At 40.4% G+C, this 27,640-nt stretch overlaps 1 protein-coding gene across 3 annotated transcripts in view; it reads right to left on the bottom strand.

The window, feature by feature from the left end:
• Positions 1-26,705, bottom strand: part of TPRG1 (tumor protein p63 regulated 1) — a 151,789-nt gene extending 125,084 nt beyond the window's left edge. Inside the window, exon 1 of one of the 3 annotated variants that reach the window (XM_033213043.1) lies at positions 26,548-26,705. The gene's annotated coding sequence lies outside the window, so the exon portion shown is untranslated. Of the gene's footprint in view, positions 1-20,924; positions 21,114-25,361; positions 25,435-26,547 lie in introns of those variants that run through there. The other 2 variants (XM_033213044.1, XM_033213042.1) reach the window with 2 other exon arrangements.
• Positions 26,706-27,640: the final 935 nt, after the last annotated feature.

Below are 27,640 nucleotides of genomic sequence, written 5' to 3'. Positions count from 1 at the left end.
GCTATTCTAGAAAGTTTGGAAGAGATGATTGACCAGATGTACAGACCGCAACACATGAATAAGAAACATGAAAAAGCAGGAAGATATGAGGCCACCAACAAGTCATAATAATTATCTAGTAACAGACCTCAATAAATAGAAAAATAAATGAATTGCCAGAAAAAGGAATTCAAAATAATCCTCTTAAGGAACAAGAAACAAACAAACAAAAAAATACAGAAAGACAATTCAACAAAATCAGGAAACCAACTCATGGTATGAATGAGAAATTGCACAGAGATAGTAGACATACATAAAGCATCAAATAGAAATCCTGCAGTATTCTGAATAAGTTGATTAATAAAATAGAGAGCTTCAACAACAGACTTGATCAAGCAGAAGAATCTCTGAATTTGAAGATAGGTAATTTGAAATTACTCAGTCAGAGAAAAAAAAAAAGAAGTAAGAATGAAAAGGAGTGAGGAAAGCTTACAAGACTTATAGACACTATTAAGTGAACAAATATTTGTATCATGGAAGTTCCAGAAAGAAAAGAGAAGGGAAAGTGTATGGAAAACCTATCTAATAAAACAATAGCTGAAAGCTTCCCAAGTCTGGGGAGAGATATGCATATTTAAGTCTGAGAAGCAAAAAAGTACCCAAATAGATTAAACCCAACAGGTTCTTTGTGAAGCACAGTGTAGTTAAACTGTCAAAAGTCAAAGAGAATCTGGGCAACACAACAGGGCTCTAATTCCACATGATATTAAAAATTAGTTGGTTATGGTATCATGCACCTATAGTCCTGGCTACTCAGGAGGCTGAAGTGGAAGAATTGCTTGAGCCCAGAAGTTCAAGTTTGCAGAGAAATGGAATCATGCCACTGCACTCCAATCTGCATGACAAAGCAAGATCCCATCTCAAAAAAAAAAAAAAAAGTAAAAGTCAGAAACAAAGAGAGAATTCTAAAAACAGCAAGATAAAAACATCAAGTCACATATAAGAGAACCCCTGTAAGACTAAACAGCAGATTTCTCTGCAGAAACCCTACAGGCAGGGAGAAAAGAAGATGATATAATCAAAGTGCTAAAAGGAAATTATTGACAACCAGGAATACTACACCCAGCAAAATTATCATTCAGAAATGAAGTGAAAATAAAGTATTTCCCAGACAAACTAAAACTGGGGAGTTCATCACCACTAGATTGGCCTTATGAGAAATGCTCAAGGGAGTCCTGCAACCGGAGGCAAAAAGTTAATATTCACTATTAGGAAAACATCAAAAGTATAAAATTCACTGGTAGAACAGATACTCAAAGGAGAAAGAAAAAAAAGAAGCAAACCTTATAATGACAAAAGACCATCAAACCACAATGATAGACAATAAAAGAGAAAGAAAGAAACAAAGGATACACAAAACAACCAGAAAGCAATTCACAGAATGACAGGAGTAAATTCTCATCTATCAATAACTGTAAATTATTTGATCTCTTGAGGATCATTATAAAGACCTTCTAATTCATGTCCTTAAGTTTTACTCTTTCCAATTTTTGCCTACTGAGTACTAATCACATTGTATTACAACTACCTGTTAACTTGCCTTAACTTTCACATCCTCTTCACTAGTACATGAGCTCCTTGATGATAGAGACCAGGTTTTATTTGCTATGGTATCCTCAGCACCAAGTAGAGCACTTGGAAAGCATTCATTATGTATTAGCTGAAAAATGAATCAGTAATAAATATTTTACTACATGGAGCATCCATGACAGAAAATGCAAAGGGAATTTAGCTAAGAGAGTCTCTCTCTTCAGGTATTATGAAACTAGAACTGACAAGAGAAGATTTGAAATCCTTTCTTCTAAACCTGGCTTCAAACTTAACAGTTCTCAGAAATGTAACATGAATGGCAATTTAGAAATGCAATTTTTCCATGCTCTAAGGCATCATGATCTTCTGTCAACAAGTTCTTTAGTTATTGCTTGTGATTGGGCTCCATGAGTAAATTGTGAGCTTGGTGAGCTTCCTGTACCCCGTTTTGTCTCTCCTGGACCCCTACAAAATCTGCAAGCCTTTGTGCAGCCCAGTGTGTTCAGTTATAATGTCTTTCACAGAAAATGTTTGCATCACTAGAGACAGACAGAAGAAGGAATCACTTGCTTCTGCCTAAAACCACCCTGAGGGGTAAGTGACGAATATCAGAGTCTTCCCTGAAAGAGGAGCTAGGTATAAAGGAACTAGAGAAGAGGCTTATCCTAAACCAATGAGCAATATTCAGGAGTAGGCATTCAAAAGGGGGTGGAACAAGATCAGGAAGGAGAGCCTAGGTCTTAAAAACAGAGGTGGCTAACTTCTTATCTTGTAGGGCACTGTAACTGAAGGATAATTTGTGTTTTAACGATGAAATATACATTAAGCTCCTAAAATGCTGAATGCCAAACAAGACACCAAATCCGAGAAAATAATTAAATGCAAGAAGGCATTCAAATAATATCATTCTAAGGTTACTTTGACCCATTTCCACTCCACCTAGGTTAGGATGTTATCAACTAGAATTCAGCCTGTTCTACAAGATGCCAGGAAGATTTAAATAGATCCAGAGAGCTCTACCCAGGGAGAGAGAAAAGGCAAGAGAACTAGAACAATAGGGGTAGCTCTCATTAAAGTAATAAAGGTCAGAACACAAGTGTGGAAAGAGGAAAATAGTTTTTAAAATGACATTCAGATTCATTCTAAGATGATTTAATAAAAGTGGACAGTTCAGAATGCTAAAGAATGAAAACTAAAAAATACTTTCATATTTTCTTGCTGAAGGCAGTTAGATAAAGACTGATGAAGAACAGTAACATCTGTCACAAATAACCTTTTATTTTTCTATATTTCCATAAGAAAACAAAACAAAAAAGTGCATATATGAAAATATAATTGTATATGAACATATGTGCACAAATATGATCATATTTGAAAGTAAGAATGTATGTATATTTACGTGTGAATTGCTACAACTACTGAAAAAGCAATGACCAAAATTAGCCAGAATAGACAGTAAATGTCCTGAGAAAATTAAAAGACCTACCTGTGATACTCGCATTTCCTTGCTTCTGTGAATATTTATCTCAAAGCTGGCTCGTTGCAAAGGGATGATGTTTGGTTTTGATCAGCCTTTCTGTAAATGCATGACTCAATCACAAAGCAGCTAAGAGGGGAGTAGGAATATGGATCAGGGAAAGATTAATCAAAGCACGTATTATGAGGAGTGGTTGGTAATGCCATCTTTATATATTAAATGGACATGTGTGTTGTAATCATACCTCTCAACTTCTTTATCTATAAAAATATGCACATTGATGCCAGGCCTGCTTACTCTACACAATTTTTGTGAAGATTAAATGAAAAAAGTTGTGAAAGTACTCTGTAGATGATGAAGTGCCTTGATCCTGCATCTTTTGAAGAGCTATTAGCATTATTATCATAGAAGTAGGGGGCAATAAAATAAAATAATATCTGTGCAGAGGCTGTTGGCAGTTCCTGAAGGATGCCACAGAGAAAGTGAGGCTGCCCAGTGATTTGAAGTAAAGCTTTTATCTATCTTGATGAAGTCAACATTATTGGCAAGAGGTGGGGGTGACAGGGAGAAGAGGGGATGTGTTTAGACCAGGGATGTGTCAGTTCTTCCCAGAAGGCCAAGGAGACCAGGTAGAAAACAAAGCTCACGGGGCCAGAAGTTGAGGCTGCCCACATCACCTGTGAGCATGCTTACTATGTCAATTCCTGCCTCTAGAGAATTTTTTCAGAACATAAAGGCAGTGAAAGAACATCTGTGACTTCTATAATATGTCCTATTTGTGAATAAAGAAATTCAAGTGAATGGATAAGTCTGACTATTCCTTAGAGCTTCTCTTTTGATATAGGTTTCACCAGAAGTGGGTTAGTTCACAGCATTAGTGTTTGGCAGTATCTCTGTATCCAAGAACGTCATCGGTGAGATTGCATAGTGCTTAAAGGGATCACCTAAATGACGTGACTCTAAAATGTATTCCCTGTTAACTATGAGAGAAGCTCTATCTTCCCTTTTATATGGGCTATAGCCAATTTATAATAATCAAAACTATTTCTACTTAATATTATTCCTTATTTCTTCTCCTGCATCCCACCTAAAATAGGTAATGTCAGGCTCCAAATGCCATTGGTGTTTGACTGTGACTCTGTAAATCTCCCACTAAAGCATAGTCAGTGGATATACTTATTCGAAAAAGCTATAGAGAGTAGCTAAAACTAACTCTCCATTTGGAAGTGACAGAATATAGAATCTTCAGTTTAGGAGAGGCCTCATGTGCTAGTTCAACACCCCTATCCGGGATAGATGTCTTGAAGCACGTTACATTGGATAACTAATGATGTTACCTAACTGTAGATTTATGTCCCATGACATAAATGGGGCAAGCCAGCATATTATCACAAGCTATTCTGGTATACTTGAACATGTGAAAAGAGAGGAATCATTTGAAATAAGTGACCTCTCCAACTAGATTTTTTTTACTCATCATCTCCTAGTGGCAAATCCAAGGATATCCCTTATTCCATTTTTTTTTTTAAATAACAATTCTATTTTATTTATAATATCAGAAAATTGACAGCTATCTAAATGTAGTTTAGGTAGAATATTATATAACCATTATAATTAACGTTGTACAAATACAATAGAAAGATATCTATGGCATTTTTTAAAAAAATCAAGCTATAAAAAGGACATAGCATGATCTTAGTTTTACAAAAATAAAATCTAGATACATATAAAAGAACATTTACAAGGTTATCCACCAAAATGTTCACATTAGTTTTCTCTGGATAATGGGAGTACAGGTTTTCTTAAAATTATATTTTCTAATTTTTTACAATGAAAATGTTATAAAAAGTAACAAATGAGAAAAAAAGGCATTTGTTCCAGTAAAAATACTCAAAAATCTAAAAGGTGCCTACATTTTCATTGCAGATTTCTCTTTCACCATCAAGGAAAAAAATATTCTATTTTGTAAAGGAAATGTATTAAAGTTTGGCTTTCAGAAAATCTTCAAAAGTAAAAGTCAGAACAAGACGAAAATTAATGTCCAAATAGAGACTATTTCCTGTACACAGATAATTGAGTTATTGGTCAATGACTTTTATCTGCCCACTGATATGCAAAGCCTGCATACAGGAAAAAATGTCAAAAGTATTTCTGAGGAATGGAGACAGACAGTGTCTCTTGGGCAAGGCTTATCTTACAAGAAGTTATGAAAGTGCTATGCAGGCCAAGAAGTTACAAACCTGTTATGTAAATTATATGAGGGAAAAGGGAGGGAGGAATGTTTGCTTAGAGATAAGCAGAGTGCACTTCCAATGAACAGATCTTCTGAGAACAAAGCCCTTAGTTGTAGGTGGACTGGACAGGGCTTGGCAGAAGTTCTACTCTTACAAAAGAAGACCACAACAAGTGATGTGGAGGAGGAAAAGGGAGAGATGGCAGTGACTGTTTTAAACATACGACTAGGAGACAGGATAGTAAAGGCAGGCTATCCAGACAAGCGATTCCACACCCATCGGACCTAGAGCTTGGACCCCAACACAAGCCAGGCTCAAAAACGCTGGTCGGAAACAAAACAGAATAAAATATTTTCCACCTTTCCTCCTTCATTGTGCCAAATGGGCTAGAAGTCATACATAACCCACCTTCCTCAGAGAAGAGGTCAAAAGAAAATGCCTGGCCAAAGGGAATCCATGTCCTAGCACACATCCGTAAAGTCCTCACATCTGTTAACTCTCGAATGAATTTTCTGATGTCAGTGTTTCTTGAAATGCATCTGTTCTCTAATAGAGGTAACATTACTTGTATTGCATTGAACAGGTTTTCTTTTTTTCTTTATCTTTTCTTTTTATTTCGTTGACTTCTGCAGAAGTTCAATTCTTGCTTGTTTTCAGTTTTTGAGCTTTCACTCCATTTGGGAGTTCAGTCAATCAGTTGCTGAACCAGACAACTTATTATAACTTCCTCCACTGGAGCCTGAAATATGTCTTTACTTTTGATTTAAATATAACATTGTGGGTGATGTATCAAGATTACTCACTACAACTCAAAGACACAAATGTTTGGAGAATTAATTAAGTCAACTCTTTCAAAAGGTAATGGATAAGGAGCAATTCAGATAAAAATTGACTCATTTCGTACAATCAATACTTTTATCAGAAAATAGACCATCATATTAGAGAAAGCTTTGGAGTCAGAAAGACTTGAGCGTGAATTTGGACTCTGCAACTTACCTGCTACCTGAGTTTGGGTGGCAATTTAAACCCCTCAGCCTCAGTTTTCTCAAATGTCAAGTAGATCCACACATCTTACAGGACAGTATAAGAATTAGATGAGGCTGGGAGCTCACGGCTCACGCCTGTAATCCCAGCACTTTGGGAGGCCAAGGCAAGCGGATCACGAGGTCAGCAGTTTGAGACCAGCCTGACCAACATGGTGAAACCCCGTCTCTACTAAAAATACAAAAAAAAAAAATTAGCTGAGCATGGTGGTGGCGCCCGTAATCCCAGCTACTCAGGATGCTGAGGCAGGAGAATCACTTGAACCCAGGAGGCAGAGGTTTCAGTGAACTGAGATCACGCCACTGCACTCCAGCCTGGGTAACAGAGTGAAACTCCGTCTCAAAAAAAAAAAAAAAAAATTAGATGAACTTGGCTGGGGTGGTGCATGCCTATAATCCCAGGACTTTGGGAGGCTAAGATAGGAGGCTCGCTTGAACCCAGCAGTTTGAGACCAGCCAGGGCAACATGGCAAAACCCCGTCTCTACAAAAAGTACAAAAAATTAGCCAAGTGTGGTCGTGCGAATCTGTGATCCCAGCTACTCGGGAGGGTGAGGTGGGAGGATCACTTGGGCCTGAGAGGCAATGGTTTCAGTGAGCCGAAATGTTTGCCACTGTGCTTGCTCCAGGCTGAGTGACAGTGAGACTCTATCTCAAAAAAAAAAAAAAAAAAATTAGATGAACAAATGAATCTAAAGGCCTAAAAATTATGGTAGGATTTCAAAACAGTTTAAAGTCTAATAATTGACTGAATCTATGCTAGAGGAATTGGAACAATTGTGAGCAGAATATATGAAATCTCATGATAGTGGGGAATCCCTGGAGAGGTAGGCATCAGGAAACTCAGGTTCAGGTATAATCCATTTCTTCTCTGGCTGTCTTTTTTATTTTTTCAGATATACTAGGAGAATATTGAACTACTTGCCCCCCACCTCAATTTTCTCTCTAATTATGCTGGTCTAGGACTCTACTCAGGTCTGGTGTGGAGCCCTCATTCTAATACAAGATGGAGCTCTTACAGGTCATTTATAAAATAGGTCAAATATCAAAAACAATAAGACTAAAATAACTGGAATATATTGATTTTTATCATCTTTATCCCATTGTAAGTCAAAAGTTGCTAGTTCATGGTTAAACATTTGCAGAAAACTGTGTCTTTAAGAGTACCAAGGGTAGGAAATCAGAAAGAACAAGTTACTAATTTTTGTTTTGTTTTGTTTTAATTCAACAAGGAAAATAACATTGAATGGTAGGGACTTTCTGTCTGGTTTCATCAGCTGTTCCCTCCCAGCGATGAGATCAGCACTTCAGAGAGGACCAGCCTTCCTAACCTGGGCAAATTTCCAGTTAGACCTGGTCAATCCAAGAAAAATTCCCCTCTCACTCTCACCAATCACAACACTTTGGGTCATCATTGACTTTTCTCCAGTTTATGAAATAACCTAGTCATAACTTTCTGGATTTTTTTACATAGTGAAAATTTCCATTTAGTGTTTATCTCACATAAAACAAAGACTTTATCTTTGGCCATTCACTATGCAACTACAATTCAAAGATACATTTTTAAAAAATAACTTGCTGCCTAAAGCTTAGAGCCTAGTAGAAGCATTAATGACTTAAGTATCAAATTTAAATTGGAAATATTTAAAATTAAAGGTTCTTATTGTATCACATGAGGTATGCGTATCTATCATGGAATATAATACAACTCTTGGAAATCGTATTTTTAAAGACAATTAAATGACACATAAAAATCTACAGAATATTACTATGTGAAAAAGTAGGGTCCTAAGCTATTCATTCCATATGGCTTTTCAATTCCTGAAAAATATACAAATAAGCAAAGAAAAATGTTAGAAAGTGACATATTAAAATGTTAAAGGGAGTTTATCTCTGGAAGGAGAAGGTTTAAAAGATGTAGAATAATTCATCCAATGCACATATGCATTGGAAACACATGCAGCAAAGTGTTACGAATACTCTCTCTGGCTCACTGGCTCCTGGATTATTCTTACTCTGTTTTTTATAACTTTCTAAATTTTCTAGTGTTCTTTGCTTTGGACATAGATAATCCTTAGGACTGACAGGAAAAAAAAAAAGTCTGAAATATTGTTTCAAATAACTGAGCCAGGCTGGGTGTGGTGTCTTACATCAGTAATCCCAATGCTTTGGGAGGCCGAGGTTGGGGGATCACTTGAGCCCAGGAGTTTGAGAACAGCCTGGGCAACATGGCAAAACACCATCTCTACAAAAAATTTCAAAAACTTACCCAGCTGGAGTCGCATACTCCCATGGTCCCAGCTACTTGGGAGGCTGAGATGGGAGGATCGCTTGAGCCTGGGAGGTTAAAGCTGCAGTGAACTGTGACTGTGCTACTGCAGTCCTGCCAGCCAGCCTGGGTAACTGAGTGAGATCAGGTCTCAAAAAAAAAAAAAAAAAAAAAAAAATTACCCAAACTGGCACCTTCGAAAGTGACAGATAAGTAAATAATCATAGAAGGAAAACCCATCAAAGATAATAGTGACACAAAGTTCTTAGAAGGGCTACATCCAGGTCAGAGATCACTATATGTGTAGGACATGAAAATGCATTGGTTTTTAAAGTACACCAAATAAGGATATTGAGCCAACTCATTCTACCTCCTTAGAAGGCTTTCCCCAACCAGCAAACCCACTGGGACAGACAGACTTCCACAACAAGATGAAACAGTACACTCAGGCCAAGGGACGTGCCTTTTATTCCCAAGGGAACTATAAGCTCCACTAGGTAAGATCCCATCCTCTCTACTGTTGCAAATCTCACCCCCACTGCTAACACTGAGTGTTCTGAACCAAATAGATATTTAATAAATGTGTATGATGTACACCATGCAGGGGATGGCAGAAGGACAAGGGCAGAGGATAAGAAGAACATAGAGGTAATCAGTCTAACGTTGCCAACTGCAGGATACGTGGCCTTGATGATGACAGTATGGGAAGATTTTAGTGAGGACAACAGTGATAACATAGGCAGAGAGCTACTGCTTTGCTAAATGTTGCTTTAGAGAGATTGATCTTAATAATTATTTGGCCTCATTTAATTTTTCTTATTATCTTGTAGACCGTACATAAGAGCAAACGAAGGAAAAAGAAATCTTCCCTTAAGCCCACTATGCAGGGAAAATGAAAGTAAATAATTTTTGTGTATACACTTGAAGACTTTTTCTGTATTTATCTGTTCATAATATCATTTTTCTACTTAAACAAAGGAGTTATGCTGTCAGTGTTGTTTCACAAACTGCCTTTTACACTTGATACATGCAAGGATACCAATATCGACAATGGTGGCAACGCTTACAAAGCACTTACATGTGCCATGCACATAGTTTTATCTGCATTGTCTCATTTCAAACTCATCATAGCCCAATGGTACAGGTACTATAATTATCTTCATTTTACAGATTAAGAGACTAAAGCTCAGAAGATTAAGGAGCTTGCCCAGGGTCACACAGTTAGTAACTGATAGAGCTCAAAGTTCACCAAAAGTCACTCCGTTTCCAAGCCTGTTTTCCACTAGTAGTAGTAGTAGTTGCCACTCTACTTAGTTAATAATTTTCTTATACTTGAAAATTGCTAAAAGAATAGATCTTGGCCGGGCGCGGTGGCTCAAGCCTGTAATCCCAGCACTTTGGGAGGCCGAGACGGGCAGATCACGAGGTCAGGAGATCGAGACCATCCTGACTAACACGGTGAAACCCCGTCTCTACTAAAAAATACAGAAAACTAGCCAGGCGTGGTGGCGGGCGCCTGTAGTCCCAGCTACTCGGGAGGCTGAGGCAGGAGAATGGCGTGAACCCGGGAGGCGGAGCTTGCAGTGAGCTGAGATCTGGCCACTGCACTCCAGGCTAGGTGACAGAGCGAGACTCCGCTTCAGAAAAAAAAAAAAAAAAAAAAAAAAAAGAATAGATCTTACATGTTCTCACCACACACAAAAAAATTATAACTAAGTGAGGTGAGGGGTATGTTAATTAGCTTGATTGCGGTAATCATTTGTAACGTATACATATGTCAGCATATCACATTGAACACCATAAATATATATAATTATTATTTGTCAATTATACCTCAATAAAATCTGGAAATAAATAAATAAATTCCTATAATGACATAATAGTGGCTGTATAAGGTTCTATTATTTAATTTATATTGTTAATTATTCACATTGCTTCCTTTTTACTTGCTTTTATAATGATGACACACTGAGGGTTCTTGTAGGTAAAACTTTTTATAAGCCTTAATTTCTTTTTCAGTATAAATTTTCAAAAGTGGGAATGCTGGATCAAAGAGTATGTAGATTTATGAATCTTGGTATATATGGCCAAATTCCTCCCCCACCCTAATGTTATACCAATTTAAGTTTCAGTAGAATACCTGAAGGTCCATTTTCTCACAGGTTAGCAGAGGACTTTATAATTTAATCCTAAATAACTGTTTAAAACATGTTAGTCAGATATTTGTTTTAATGTGGACTCCTTTTTTTAAGTTGTGAGATTGGAAAGTTGGGGTGTGCATGTATAAGCAGACACTTATATTAGTTTCATCTTCATCTTACTGCTCAGCAAGAGGTCTTCATTACAGATATTATTGGGGATTAATAGGTAAGAATAATGATACAAAATTTTCAAAATGGACACACTAATTATGCAACTTTTGAATTCCTAACTAAAGAGTAAAATAAACCATACTAGTTGGCTTCCAAAGTTGTTGACATGGTTTGACTGTGTCTCCATCCAAATCTCATCTTGAATTCCCATGTGTTGTGGGAGGAACCCAGTGGGAGGTAATTGAATCATGGGGGCAAGTATTTCTCACGATAGTGATTAAGTCTCAGGAGATCTGATGGTTTTAAAAAGAGGAGTTCCCCTGCACAAGTTCCCTCTCTTTGTCTGCTGCCATCCATGTAAGACATGACTTGCTCCTCCTTGCCTTCTAACATGATTGTGAAGCTTACCTAGCCACATGGAACTCTAAGTCTATTAAAACTCTTTCTTTCATAAATTGCCCAGTCTCAGGTGTGTCTTTATCAGCAGTGTGAAAATGGATGAATACAGTAAATTGGTACTAGTAGAGTGGGGTGCTGTTGAAAAGATACCCAAACATATGGAAGCAACTTCGGAACTGGGTAACAGGCAGAGATTGGAACAGTCTAGAGAGCTCAAAAGAAGACAGGAAAATGTGGGAAAGTTTGAGACTCCCTAGAGACTTGTTGAATGGTCATGACTAAAATGCTGATAATAATATGAACAATAAGGTCCAGGCTGAGGTGGTCTCAGATGGAGATGAGAAACTTGTGGGGAACTAGAGCAAAGGTGACTGTTGTTATGTTTTAGCAAAGAGACTGGTTGCATTTTGCCCCTGCCCTAGAGATTTGTGGAGCTTTGAACTTGAGAGAGATGATTTAGGGTATCTAGCAGAAGAAATTTCTAAGCAGCAAAGCCTTCAAGAGATGACTTGGGTGCTGTTAAAGGCATTCAGTTTTATAAGGGAAGCAGAGCATAAAAGTTTGGGAAATTTGCAGCCTGACTGCAATAGAAAAGAAAATCCCATTTTCTGAGGAGAAATTCAAGCTGGCTACAGAAATTTGGATAAGTAACAAGAAGTCACATGTTAATCCCCAAGAAAATGGGGAAAATGTCTCCAGGGTATGTCAGAGATCTTCACAGCAGCCCCTCCCATCACAGGTTGGGAGGCCTAAGAGGAAACGGTGGTTTTGTGGGCCGGGCCCAGGGTCCCCATCCTGTGTGCAGCCTAGGGCCTTTGTGCCCTGTGTCTCAGCCACTCTGGCCATGGCTGAAAGGGGCCAACATAGAGCTCAGGCCATGGCTTCAGAGGGTGCAAGCCTCAAGCCTTGGCAGCTTCTACTTGGAGTTGAGGCTGCCAGTACTCAGAAGTCAAGAACTGGGGTTTGGGAACCTCTGCCTAGATTTCAGAAGATGTATGGAAATGCCTACATGTCCAGGCAGAAGTCTGCTGCAGGGGTGGGGCTCTCATGGAGAAACTCTGCTAGGGCAGTGTGGAAGGGAAATGTGGGGTCAGAGTCCCCACACAGAGTCCCTGCTGGGGCACCGCCTAGTGGAGCTGTGAGAAGAGGGTCACTCCCCCAGACCCCAGAATGGTAGATGCACTGACAGTTTGCACTGTACACCTGGAAAAGTCATAGATACTCAATGTCAGTCTGTGAAAGCAGCTGGGAGAGAGGCATGAAGTCAAAGGAGATCATTTTGGAACTTTAAGAGTTGACTGCCCTGCTTGATTTTGGACATGCATGGGGCCTGTAGCCCTTTTGCTTTGGCCAATTTCTCCCATTTGGAATGGCTGTATTTACCTAATATCTGTACCCACATTGTAGCTAGGAAGTAACTAACCTGCTTTTGATTTTACAGGCTCATAGGTGAAAGAGACTTGCCTTGTCTCAGATGAGACTTTGGACTGTGGACTTTTGAGTTTATACTGGAATTAGTTAAGACTTTGGGGGACTGTTGGGAAAGCATGATTGGTTTTGAAATGTGAGAACATGAGATTTGGGAGGGACCAGAGGTGGAATGATATGGTTTGGCTCTGTCCCCACCCAAATCTCATCTTGAATTCCCATGTGTTATGGGACGGACCCAGTGGGAAGTAACTGAATCATGGGACAAGTCTTTCCCATGCTGTTCTCATTATAGCGAATAAGTCTCATGAGATCTGGCAGTTTTCAAAAGAGGAATTCCCCTGCAAAAGCTCTGTCTCTTTGCCTGTTGCCATCCATGTAAGATGTGACTTGCTCCTTCTGGCCTTTCATCATGATTGTGAGGCTTTCCCAGCCACGTGGAACTGTAAGTTCACTAAACCTCTTTCTTTTATAAACTGCCCAGTCTCATGTGTGTCTTTACCAGCAGTGTGATAAAGGACTAATACAGTTGTAGATTTGATTTGCATAATTAATTAATTCTGCATATAAGAATGTCTTGAACTTGGGTACTCCCCCTTTTTCCTGGGTGACATACATTAACCTCCCTAGTGCAACTCTAAATGGCATAAAAGAGTGCTCCATTTAATTGATTAATTCAAACACATTTTGGGGGAAACTTATCTGGGCCAAGTACTGTGCTGGGGAAAAGAAAGAGGTGAAGAGTAGAAAGCAACCTGCAAATACAATTTCTTCCCTTAAGGAGTAATTGTCTGTGAAAGAGTCAGATCTACAAATAGATTACAAGATGTCTAGATAAAGCATTAGGCAATAATCTGTATAGCGTGCAGTAGGGGCACTCTCAGTGCAACTGCAGAAAGTCACACTGAGCTGTCTGGATACCTATGGATCTAGGAGCTCTTCCACAAGGCAAACCACCCAAGACACACCAAGTGTTCAGTACAATCTGTGGCTGAAAGACAAGGTTTATATGTCACTCTAGGAAGTTACCTTTTGGGGATCTCAGCGATGGGTGAGGAGAGCCACCACTGGGGAAGTGACAAATGGTGTGCAAAACTTTCCATTCTGGATCAAAATGATATGTGTATGCCTGCTCATAAAGAGTAGCAATGTCCCAATTGAGAACCAGGTAGAATTGGAGACCCAGAAATGTATGGTTGCAGCTCCATGTAAAAAGAAAGAATCTTAACTGTGCACGACCTTCAAGTCGACGGAAAGCATCAGACAGCATACGGATATATCATAGATGTTGGTAAGTTGACACAAATGTACTACTAGAGGTGGACATTAATGCGAGAATCAGTCCATGAGTAAAGGTATTCAAAACTGTGTTCCCATCCTCCAGCCATGTAGATTGTTCAACCTGAAGTCTTATGTTGACACTACTTGGGAGAATCTTTCCAAATACTGCAAGTTTTCGTTGATGCAGACACTGAGATCTAATTCCTTTTTAGAGCTCCAAACATCCTCCATTTGATGTAAAATCATCATCAGTTTAGGAGACATTGCTCAGAAGTGTGAGTTTCCTGAGATTTATAAAATGTCCTTAAACCATGGCTAAGTAAAACTGTTATAGAAAGTTCTAAAGCTATAAGTTATCTCCAAAATTATGAGTAGAGTAAGGCAGTGAAGAGAACAATGAGTTCAACTTTTAGAAACCAGGTTTAAATCCCATCTGCTATTAATTTGCTGTTTGATTCTGGGCAGTTGACTTCAACCCCTGGAGCCTGAAAAAAATGATAACTCTTACCAGAACTACTTTACAGGGTTGTAGAAAGATAAGATAAAATGTTCTGTCTACATACATCAATCAAGTTACAACTCTACGAAGCATATTTCTTTTATTTTTTTTTTCTTTGAGATGGAGTCTCACTCTTTCGCCCAGGCTGGAGTGCAGTGGCATGATCTCAGATCACTGCAACTTCTGCCTCCCGGGTTCAAGTGATTCTAGTGTCTCAGCCTTGCGAATAGCTGGGACTACAGATGCCTGCCACCATGCCTGGCTAATTTTTGTATTTTTAGTAGAGACGGGGTTTTGTCATGTTGGCCAGTCTGGTCTGGAACTCCTGGCCTCAAGTGATCTCCCCGCCTTGGCTTCCCAAAGTGCTGGGATTACAAGGCATGAGCCAGTGTGCCTGGCCCATGAAAGCATATTTCTATTATCTTTCCTCCACCTCAATAGAAAACCCGTCTCTTTTCCTCACAGCTGGTGCCCATTTTCTCCGTTTTCTTTTATAAATAAGCTCCTTGAAAGGAACATCTATATTCACAATCTCCAATTCCTTTCTTCCCATTGTCTTGAGCCTGTGCCAGCACAGTGCTGCATGCTCAGTTCTCAGGCATCATCCAACTCCACTCTCAGCAGCATCTGATCACTTTGTCCTCCTTGGAAGACTTCTTTGCCTGACTCCCAGGACACACCACATTCACCTAGTGTCCACCCAGCATGCTGGCTGCTCCTCCTCCATCTCCTCTCTGGGTTCCAATAGAACCTGAGAGAAGTGGAGGAAAGAGGAAGTAATAAGAATATTCTGTTCTAACGTGTTGATAATAAAGGGGTGCATTGTCTACAGAACATGTAAATGAAAGGAATTATTCTCATTGTTACCCTGTGCTAGAGATTGTAAGCGATTTCAGTGATACAATACCCCTCTCTGCTGGCATGGGACCATTCTTACCACCCTCCTCCCATTTGGCACACCACTGACTGGGTTCACTGCACCTCTCTAAACTCAAACATTCAGCATCTCAGAAGTCAGTCCATAAACCTCTTCTCTTTTCTATCTATACTAACTCCTTTGATTACCTCATTTGATTTCATTGCTGTGAATACCATATATATGTATATACATATATAAGTATATGCATATATAAACAGACATATATATGTATACGTATATATGTATATGCATATATATGCATACACATACATACATATATGATTCCCATATTTTATCTTTGGCTCTGATATCCTCACTGAATACCAGATTTATACATTTACTCCCAGCTTAACCTTTCAAACTTAACCTGTCCATAAATAAGCTCCTAATACTCCTTCAAAAACTTGTTCATCTCACCATCTTCTCCATCTCAAATAAAGCCACTCTTTTCTACCTGTTGCTCAGGTGAAACTGTGGTATTATACTTGACGTATCTGTCTTATTATCCCTCATTCTATATATCAGTCACTAGAGTCAAAACATTCTCATTCCTACACAACCAACTACATCCTCATCCAAGCTTCCACATCACTCATCTGGTTTACAGCAATAACTCCCTAAGAATCTCTCTTCTTCTGCCATCTCTCTCCCCACTTCACCCTCATCTGTTCTCAACAGACAGAAGGATGCCTTTGAAACGTAAGTCAGACCATGTCATTCCTCTGCTCCAATCTGCAAATAGCTCCTATTTCAATCAGAGTGAAAGTCAAAGTCCTTATTGTGTCTTACAGGGTCCTGTATTATCACTTTTCCCTGTTCTCACTCCACCATCATCTAACTTCTAACTTCATCCCCTAAAATCCAAAGATCTTTCCACTCAGTTCATTCCACACCTTATTTTTCAAAGATGCCAGGCTGGCAAGCTCTTACTTCAAAGTCTTTGCGCTTCCTGTTCCAGCTGCCTGGAACATTCTTTCCCCAATTAGTGCCTCACTGACTCCTGCATATCCTTAAGTTCTTTACTCAAATAATGCCTCATTCCACCCTAAGCACCCTCTCCAAAATCTAGCTCTCCATAACTTTCTATTCTCTTTCTCTGTCCTATTGTTCTCAATATCTCATACATTATATATTTTACTGAATGGTTTTGTTTAGTTTCTGTCTCACTATAAATGTAAGCTCCTTGAATAAAGAGATTATTATTTTTGTTCACTGCTGCTATTACCAGAACTACTTATGGGGTTGTAGAAAAGACACAATTTTATTTCCAAAACTTAGAACAGATATTCAATAGTTTTGAATGAATGAAACTTGATTAGATGTTTGAATTGAAGCATTGTTCAATAAATAGTTTAAAATGAACGAATCTTGTTCAAATATCTCATTTTACTCTGTGTCACATCACCTACACACCTCTCTTGAGGCACAGAACTCTGAGATGTAAGTACAACTCTAAGCCAATCCCACACATAATCATACACATGAAAATGAGAAAAGTTTGGTTATTTATAAAATGCCTTGGTGTTTGGAGTTGTGTACACGTTAAATATTGCTCTGGTGACCAGTGTACCCCTTTGCAAGACAAAAGCTTTCCCTTCACCCACCAGGAATGCTGTGAAACACAGTGGTGTAGGCATATATTTATGATTTTTTCAGTAACGTTTATTATGAAGGAATCCAGGGTCAGGACATCCAAGAACCTTCTATGCCTGTTCCTTATAGAGTGACAGCTTCCCAGAGCAAAGGACAAGGGTTACATACTGAAAACCTCCCCACATCCCTCAAGTTAAGAACTCAACTTGTGCATCATCATTTTTCTAACATTCAGATAACCCAGACGAATAGACTTTCTTGAGACAGAGAAATCTTTTCTGTATTTTTAAATGAATCTTATAGGTTGCTTAATGTATTTCTAAGATATTTTTATCCATCTTTCTAATTCCACTGTATAGCACCACCTTGCCTTACTCACTTTGCATGATACTGTCTATTGTATTCATATAAGTCTCTATCCCGTTCTTATTTTTTCTGTTACTTCTGAAAATCCTAATGTAGAGCTAAGGTGTGCCTACACAGACGTTCTGTCACTGCCGACTCACGAACTCGGATAACAATGAGCTAATAACCATGAACTAATGTCTGGTCAATAGCTGTAATGCCCATCAAGGACACCATGTTGTGCCTGATCTGAAGCCCTGAGCCTGCCACTCAGCACCCAGGTATCTGGTGAAGACTCCGATTTCCAGCTTCATTCCACTTCAGTTCCACTGGCCCTATATTGAGCCATAGTAAATGCTTTCTACCCTTCAAATATACTTCAGATAGTATTGACTTGGGAGTTTACTTAAAACTTTTGTTGAAAACTCTTCTCATGTCTATCAATCCAAAGCCCAGTTCAAGTGCCATTTCATCCTTACAATCATCTCTGATGGCAACCTACCTAGTTGCCATAAATCTCATCTTCATGAGACCTCAACATCTGCTTTCTTCTTCATCTTGAAATATTTATCATATTCTGTCTTGTGTTGTAGTTATTAGTGTATACATTTTCAAAACTAGATGGTAAGCCCCTTTGAGAAAGGGTCTCTACTTTTTACCCCTAAATCCCTAAGCTTAGGGTTGTATACACCATAGGTGACCAAAAGGTGATTATTATATTAGTGAGCGAATAACAGAAAGCATATCATTAAGCTAGTTTCCAGGATTTCAGCAATTTGGATTCTTTGGAAACAGGGCATTATATTGCTATCCATGTGCTATCACACATAATAATTTCTTTTCTTGTTTTTATGCCATTGATCCATTGAGTAAAGAGGATTACCCTGCAAGTATCAACTGTCCTTCCTATTCTTTTGTAGGCACCTAAATATTATGCTGCAGCAGTGTCATCTTGCTTAATACTTTAGCATTCAAGTTACTGAGTTTTGATAGCTAGCTAAAGAAAATATCCTGGGTAGGTATCAGAGTCAACAGTATGTTCTACTGAAGTCATCATATATCCTTTACCTCTTACATAGTGAGAGGTTAGAGACAAATAATTAACTTCATCTCTTCCTTGGTGCCCTGGTAGCCTGGTCTGTAATTATGTAGAACTAGGTTTCCCTTGAAAGAGAATGATTGAAAGGAATCCTAATACCTAAGAGATTGCAAGAGATCAGAAGTGGAAAATTCAAACACTTGGTAGCCTAAATCAGGTACAATGGGAGCTGTGGAGGATGGAGGAAAATGTGTTCTATCTACAGGAAGAAGACACTGGCCAGACCCAGCACAGGTGTTATCCATGTGGGGATGTGGGTCCATCATTATCAGATCTCTCGATCTTCCTGAAAACAAGATATCTGGATTTTTTACAGGACATTAGATACCAAATACTTTGGAACTAGTTTTATCTTAACATGGTAGCACAAACAAAGCACATCTGCATGCTGGATTCACCTGTGGCTGCTGCTCTGCAACCTCTGGAGTAAACGAATTCTTGGACTGGATGCTGCCATTGGATGAAACAATGTTGAGTAAAACATCAACTATCACTTCAAGTTTTAAAAGTATTGAACTGAGTAACACTTATTTAGAAAGATCCCAGAAAATATCAAAATCCAGACAGGCTGAAGAAAATGAAGATGCCACCACTTCTTGCCCATCTCCCCATCTTATACCTAAGAAGCAGCTCCAACATTTGGCTGAAACGAATATTCCAGAAGAACCAAGTCAATAAAGACAGAAGCTTCTCTGAGAAATTTCCCTACTCTAAAGGGCATGATACCATCTCCAGTAGATGCTAAGCAAAGGCCAAAGTGCCCTAAAACTCTTAATTGGAAGAAATCTTAAAGGACATCTGGTTACAGTCTCCAAAATGACATGGCTAATGCTTCCGCTTGGGATACCCAGCACCAGTTGCTACACATTTTGGGCAATGAAAGAGTAAGAGACCCATATGTGACTTACAGCTCCAATGATACTGGCTGTGTGACTTGTGCATATCACTTCATCTTTCTGGGCCTCAGTTTCTCTGTTTTGAATAAGGTAACCAATTAAATGATTTCTTCAGGATCCTTACAGCCAGAAGGACACTAAGAATATGTAGAAGTTCCAGCCTGACCAACATGGTAAAACCCCATCTCTACTAAAAATACAAGAATTAGCCAGACGTGGTGGCGCGTGCCTGTAATCCCAGCTACTCAGGAGGCTGAGGCAGGAGAATCACTTGAACTTGGGAGGTGGAGGCTGCAGTGAGCCAAGATCCCACCACTACACTCCAGCCTGGGCGACAGAGCAAGGCTATGTCTCAAAAAAAAAAAAAATGAATATATAGAAGTCTGCCAAAGATTATGTAGCATTACAACCCACTGCATTTGTGGTGGTCCCAAGGGATGAATATTGGCACTGTCATAATAAACTCAAACATACACACACACACACACACACACACACACACACACACAGAGAGGAAACATTTCCTTCCACAACTAAGAATGATATAACCTTTTGAGCATGAAAAGAAAAATGATAGCTAAAATTAGCATCTCAAAAAGTAAACTACATAATGACTGAAGATGAGATTTCCTTAAAACTGTAGAACAATGAGATATGATGATAGCTGTCACAAGAGAGGAAATTGCACGAGTCAATTTGAAAGGATTTGGGGGTGTTTTCCCCCATCGAGATTTGCTTTTCTACAAACCACAGTGTGACTGAAAAGCTAAAATACTTCCCCAGGGCCTGTATGATCTGTGCCTCACTTCGCTGCCTCCGACATTTGGAGAGTGTCATTTAGCCCCAAATTAAAACCTGCTTATACAGAGATCTGGAGGATGTCTCAGGCGCCAAGTAGTCATCGCTGTCTCATTTACCTATCACCTTTCAGTTTACAACTCCCCTTTACGTACATGCCCTCATTTGTTCTCTAAAAACAGCACTGTTTGATGGGACCTATAGATCATTATAAAATTTCCCTCAAATGAATTCAAAAATAACCCTCTCAAGCTGCCTGCAAAGAAATAATCACCTTTTGTTTGCCATTTAACAGTTCAGAAAGGCTTTTCACTTCTTTTGGCTTTTGGGGGTAAGGTGTGACCTGCTGGGTTCTATAATAGAGGAAGAGGGAAGAAGGAATCAAATCTAATCTTGGCCTTAGCCTGCTGATCCAATTGGAACAAATCACTTCAATTGACCAAGCCTCAGTTCACTAAGCCACCAAGTGGAGAAAATTATACCCATCCTACTGCCCTCTAGGGCAGTTCAGATCAAAATCAATATATAGATAAGTATGTCAAGTGGCTTTATAGGCTAAAAAATGCTAGTCTACAAACCTCATCAACCCTAGACAGTAAGGAAGAATAGGGGAATTTCCCATGGTAATGCAAAACTACAAACCTAAACCAAACTGCCAGTCAGTGGGGGAGGTGACCAGAAACTCAGCTGAGGGGACAGGAGCGACTGGTTCATAGAGAAACAACCCACCTCTGCAGAACCAGTGACAAGCCACTTGATCTTACCTGACTCGGCCGGTCCTCAAGGCTCTTCCTTCTCTTCCTGGACAAAGGGGGCTAGACCACAGATAGTGGCTAGGAGAGGTGTGACTGGCTCCGATAAAACCAGGCAAGGCAGCGCCCTGGGCTGTGACCTCACTCAGTCTGAATCTCACTTCACCAAGTAGGCTGAGAGTTACATTCTCACCCTCAGATAGTCAAATGAAAGGACTGAGGATGTTTACAGGGTGGAACTCAACCTGTCAGAGGCAGACAGTTGGATTTGTGGGTGGGGCCTTTCTTGTTCTACAACGACACACCTTTACCTCCTGTCCTCTCCCTCAAGAAGTCCTGCATTTTTCTGCCAACTCCCTCTAATACACATCCAGCCAAGGGAGCAGGAGCAGGAGCAGCCTACCATCCATTCCTCGATGGCTTCTGTATGCCTCCAAGTAGCTATAATAAAGCTTCAGCCTGAGGCCTACACTCCTATCATTAATATTCTTTATGATGGCTTGATTTATTGGATATTTGTGATTTTCAGCATCACTACCACTCTTGTCAAAAATGGAGAAGCCATGGAGAGCAGTATATCTCTGAAAACAAACACATGTACACACAGAATCTCTGGTCAGCATTCCTATTAGGAAATGTACCACATGATATTGTCTCTATGTAAGTATGTATCCCCCTCCCTAGATGGGGAGCCCCTTGAGGCCAATGCTACATCTTATTCTCTCATACTCCTCACAATACCCAGCAGACAGTAAGTAATAAATAAATACACATTGAATTAATGATGATCTATTAATTTCTATTTAGTGAATTCTGATCTGTCATTTAATGGCTTTGCAGCCTATAGTAAGTCATAATTTATCTTTCTAAGGTTTTTTAATTTTGGTTATCTGTAAGTTGAGAGTATCATTTCTCCTTCAGAAATGCAGATAGAATTTGAAAGGAAGCATATGAGAATAAACCTAGGATAAGATTTGACATAGCAACGGTGCTAAAAAAAATGAAACAGAATCTTAATGAACACATTCTGAAACCTAAGCAAGTGTGTTCTACATACAGAGTTGGTATAAAATAAAGTATGAACTGCACAAGTAGGTGGATTGCTGGAAGAAAGCAGAGCACGGAAAACAAAATGCTGTTATGTGTATAATTGAATTTCAATTTTCTATCCTAAATTCTCTACTTCATTCAGCAGACTCTGGCCAAATCAGATTGTATCTGTTTGACAGCTGGAGGAACGGAGGTGCACTGACAAACTAGATTGGTTGAATTCCATTCTTTTAAAAGAAAAATAACTCATATTCACCCTTCAAAAAATGTTGTTCAAAGTTCCAGGAATACTGAGGTCATGAAAAGATTCCACAGGAAATGAAGTGCAAACTGGCAACTTACCACTCAGGAGAGGTCACAGTGACCAAACTCACCCCCCAGGGGAGGTCACAATGAATAAACAGTCCTTTTACCTGCTTCCACCATGTCGAGGACATCATGTACACTAACTCAACAGTAGTGAACTGAGCAACTACGGTGGGCTTTCTCAGTTATCCATGTAGACAGGGATATGAAAATGAACCAAACACAGTCTCTGACACAAGGAGCTCAGGAAGATAAAGTGTGTAAGTGAATTAGCATTGTGCAGTGTAGAAGATGATGAGCACCACAGACAAGATCATAACACGTACTATGGTCATCCAGAGGAGGGAGCAACTCCAGGAAGGCTGCACAGCGGAGGAGGCAGCATTAGATTCGGGCTGTTAAGAAGAGCTAGGATTTCAACAAGCACAGATGGTAGAGTTGGTTATAAATGTTATTGGTGAGACGGACTCAGCCACAGTTACCTGATCAAACTGATTTATGTCCCCTCCCTAATGCAGACCCCAGGCTGAAAAGAGAGTTTTACAGAACTGGTATCTAGGTCACATCACTTAGATGCGGCAAAACTACCGGGCAATTAGAAATAATTGCGAGGCAAATACTGTTCCCACTCAGCTCCAAATGTCTTTATGATGGCTCAGGGTGGGGGCACAAAAGGCGGGAGGAGTGGAGACATGCTGGATCCCAGCCTGGTCTCTTAAGAGAAAGACTAAGCAATGCGCTGCTGTTTGAAGTATGCTATTTTAAAGGGCAAGAAACTCTGTGAAAAGACATCAGTTGTTCACATGGCATCCATCTGATAATCGTTAGGTTTCCAGTGGCCACTGAACACTCCTCCCAGCTCACGCTGAGCTCCACCATACTGTGGCCTGCAGTCACTGGGGCAGGAAACATAATACATCCAGGAGGGGCACAAGCAGTAGAAGTAATGCCACACGGAGAACCCCAGCTCTGGTCCCTGTTCAGCTGCTCACTGGGATCAGAGACAAGTAGCTGAGTTTTCCCCAAGCCTTGGTTGCCTCTTCTGTGCAATGGGAATTACAGTACAGATCCCACCAACCTCCCTGGGCTGTTGAGGTTGATGAGCTCCTGGAGGTGATAAGAGCTTTGTAAAATGCTAAGTATTGGTATGAATGTGAAGCAATACTATTACAGAACATATGGCTATATGTAAGAATTCATTTCATGTCTATATTTCCAGGCATAGCAAAGGCTATGTACAGATCTCCCAGTGGATGACATGCTCAACAGCCAAGGAGCAGGGAAGCACAGAATAATTTTACCAGATTGGCCCTCAGAGATCATTTCTCTCTGTGTCCTGTCTCTTCTGTCTCTTCTATAATAGCCTTTACAGGCTGGGCCTGGTGACTCACGCCTGTAATCCCAGCACTTTGGGAGGTTGAGGCGAGCAGATCATCTGGGGTCAGGAGTTCAAGACCAGCCTGGCCAACATGGTGCAACCTGTCTCTACTGAAAATACAAAAATTAGCCAGGTGCAGTGGTGGGCACCTGTAATCCCAGCTACATGGGAGGCTGAGGCAAGAGAATCGCTTGAACCCAGGAGGTGGAGATTGCAGTGAGCCAAGATTGCTCCACTGCACTCCAGCCTGGGCAACAGAGTGAGACTCCATCTCAAATAAAATAGCTTTTACAAATTACTCTTCTTCCTCTTCTCATTCAGCTCTACTGTCTATGAGAAATAATGTATATTGTTACTTATTTAGGTTAGGAAACACTGGTAGGTTAGAACCCCTCTTCTGCCATTTTTCAGATGGGAATGGATGAACACAGAAGCCAGCCTCCTCCCTGAACTCGGCAGGGCTGTTCTCTTGCACACTGCCTGGGGGCAGCAGATGGGCAGGAGGAAGCACGGGTGGCGTGGATCCTGGTCAGGTATGAACCAGAATCACCTCATGTCCAGGTCTCCCTCACAGTGGATCACGCAGATAAAAATGGGTACATAAACATGCATCACCGGGAGTAAATAGGTACTGTTTACAAGAATCCTACACCCCTTGTCCCAGGAGTCTTTTGGGAAAGAGGAGTTCAATGACAATGAACAGATACTGGCAGCAGTCTTTGAAGTGAACAGGTACTAAGCAGTATGAATTTCCCCTTCTCTTGAGTTCCAATAGTACACAGCACACGTCACTAGCACTGCCCTCTTCTAGTTTTCTTCCCCGATATGCATCTGTCTACCTTCTTTAAAGATAAGGGCCATGCCTTAAACAAGACATTCTTTTTAGGACCTAGTACACTACAATGCCAATAGTAGGTACTCAAAAGATACCTACTTTGATGGACGGGTGGATGAGTAAATGAATGAATGTATAAACCACTCTGTTTTCCTTCACAGCCCTACGAGGCCTCGCAGCTAGAGAGGTGACATTTCAGAGAGGGAGAAACAAAAAGCCCCCTTCTGCTTTTGACAAGGGACTAAATTCAGCCCAAAGCATCTTTTTTTCTCTCTCTATTTACTCCGGACAATCTGTCCCTTATCAGATGAGCTCAAGGCTGGTTGGAAATATGCATATTTTATTTGAAAATATCTGCTTCCTCCAGTTTTGTTTTGCCACATAGACATTTGTCTGCTTTGCTGTATGTTGTGTATCAGATAGGACTCAGACAAACTGCTTTGGCTTCCTAAACTGTTTTGTTTTCTCCATTCATTTATCATTGATCTCACTTCCTTCCCTGCATCTCACTCTTATTTCCAACTTCCCATTTTATCTGCAATGAAAGAGAACAATTTCATTGTTGCACAGGTTCACTGAGAGCTAAAAAGGGCACTGGCATGGAAGTTAGAAAGCCTAGGATTTAGTTCCCATTCCACCACTAACAAGCAAGGTGACCTTCAGAGGATCGCCTCTTCTATCTTGGCCTCTATTTCTCCTTTGCAAAATAAAGTCTGCTCTTGACAGCCACAGAATCTAAGTGCAATACTTCGAGACTCTCTGGATACCAACCTGCTAATGTTGCACCATTTTTCACGTTCGTTACAGCTGGGGAAGAATTCTCATATGTTTTTGGCTTTGGTTTGAGACCCAGTGAGGGTCCTCCACTCCAGATCCTCACCTGACTTTCTGATCCACGCTCGCCGAGAATAGCTTCACGGGCATGCAACCCATGCAGTTACTCAGGCCTGCAGGTAGAAGGGCCTTGTGATTGGTTTTGTTCTGCTGTTGTCATGTTGAAATTCTTAATAGTTCTTGAACAAGGAGCCTGGATTTTCACTTTGCACATGGCCTCACAAACCAGTCCTGCCCCTAGTCTTATACTTGCACTCCCTCAAAACAAGAGAGAACTAAGAAAGAACCAGGAAAAGGAAAACAAAGGTGTACTTTGCCAGCCATTCATGGCAGGGAGAAAGACTCTCCACAAGGCAGAGCTTCACTTTGAAACTCCCTTCCTTACAAATACAAAGCAAAGAAAAGACAAGGTGGGAGAAGGTGAAACTTGCCACAGTCTCCACCCCATCGCCCTTCCCCGTCTTGCTGCTTTGGGAGGTCTGACTCATGCCTGGGGTGTGGCTCACCATTCCTGCTAAGCACCTGGGCTCCTCCCGGTTCACAGGGCTCAGGAGGAAGTGTGGGTTACCCTGGAGTGGATGGGGAAACCATCCAGTCACCTCTCAATGTCACAGAGCTAGATGGAATCTTAGAGCAGACTCAGGCAACCATCACAGCCCACCTTCATTAGAGAAAAACACCGCTTCTGACTGGAGATGGACTGACGCCAGTTCACACCGTGAGCAGCTCCCCGCTCTTCTTGGCATTAATTTTGGATTTTCTCCCCCTTTCTGCATCTTTGGGGTCCACAGGGGAGGAAGTTACTCCTCTGTCACACAAAGAATAGTCCTACCCCCAGTTCAGTCACCAGCAGACTCGGATGCCCAGTATATGGTTGAATTAAATTGAAAATGACCCTGATATTTTAAAACTTCAGTAAGATGAAACTATTACCATTGAATTATTTTCTTTTCTTCCTACCTAAAATTCTTCTCCTAACAGCTTGAGTCATTTTACATGTCTCATCAGGGAAGAAATTAAAGAAGGAAGAAGAACCTTGACAAAATTTAAACACGTAAATGAAGAGCTAGTGATAAATTACAATGCAAATAAGATAGGCTTTTGAAACCCTGAGACATCAAAGAAAGTATGCGGGACACTAGTTAGGATAAAAGGTATTATGTATTTCTGTGTAGGCACGGAGAGTTACCTCCCTAGTTCACTAACTCCCTGGGTGTGCTCGGCAAGTGTACCTTCAGGCAAGTTTCCCTTGGGATCCTTTGGCTTCCTTGTCAACAAATCAAAGCAGTTTGGACTTGCTCAAAGTGAGGTCTCTTCTAGGGTTGTCATTCTATGCTACTGAGTATCAAACTGTTACCACCTTCCTGTCAGTGTCCCAGCTTAAGGAGTGATTTTTAAAGTAAGATTGCACTCTAGAACCTAAGTTGGCATGGCAACGTAATGAAAACAATGGAACAGCTCAAATCACAAACTTGAGTTCTGACCATAGGAGTTGAACCAAAGAGGAGGTTCCTATGGCACTCACCCATCAATACAGTCCCTTGAATTCCCATTTGAAGACATTGAGTGCTCCGTTCTCTTGGAATGTGAAGTTTAAAGGAAAGAGTGGATTCTAAGGCCAAGGCCATATTATGGAGGGTCTGGAATGCTTAGCTAAGAAGTTTATGTTTAATTTTCATCTTTATTATGTTGTTGGGGACTCTACTCAGTGATTGTCTTGACATTTGATGATTTCTTTTGAACTGGACTGCTCTCTGGGTTTCCAGAGAGCCCAGATCACCTGGGGAGAGGGAGGGAATCTTCCATTTGTCTGTCTTAGTCCCTGACCAGTTACAGCCCTGCTTCTGTTCCTGTAGCCTAAGGGATTTTCCATATGGGTAACACTCAGTGGCCACCTGAATCACACTGTGAGCTGTTTCCAACTCTGGGCAGTAATTCTGGATTATTTTCCCCTTTCTGTATCTTTGGGGTCCACAGGGGAAAAACTTACTCCACTGTCAAATCATAGTCGCACCCGCAGTGCAGTGACCAGCCTGAATCAAAGACAGGCCCAGAGTCCAGGGCTTATGACTCCAGTATCAGCGTGGATCTTTATGCCAGGGCATCCTTTAGTGTCCAGAAAGAGCCTCTCACACCGAAGACCGCATTTGATGCGCAGGTCCCCGGACACCTGCCTGAGAACCTCATATTAAAAAATGTACATGCCCAGGCCCCTTGATTTACTGGATTAGAATCTCTGGGGGGTAGGCCTAGGAATCTCCAAGTCAACAAGCCTTGCCAGATGGCTGTTATGCACATAAAAGTTTGAGAACCAGAGTGTTACAG

This window comes from Trachypithecus francoisi, unplaced genomic scaffold (assembly GCF_009764315.1).
Source record: "Trachypithecus francoisi isolate TF-2019V2 unplaced genomic scaffold, Tfra_2.0 Lachesis_group0, whole genome shotgun sequence".
NCBI lineage: Eukaryota > Metazoa > Chordata > Mammalia > Primates > Cercopithecidae > Trachypithecus > Trachypithecus francoisi.
This window is presented reverse-complemented; position numbering and strand designations above follow the sequence as displayed.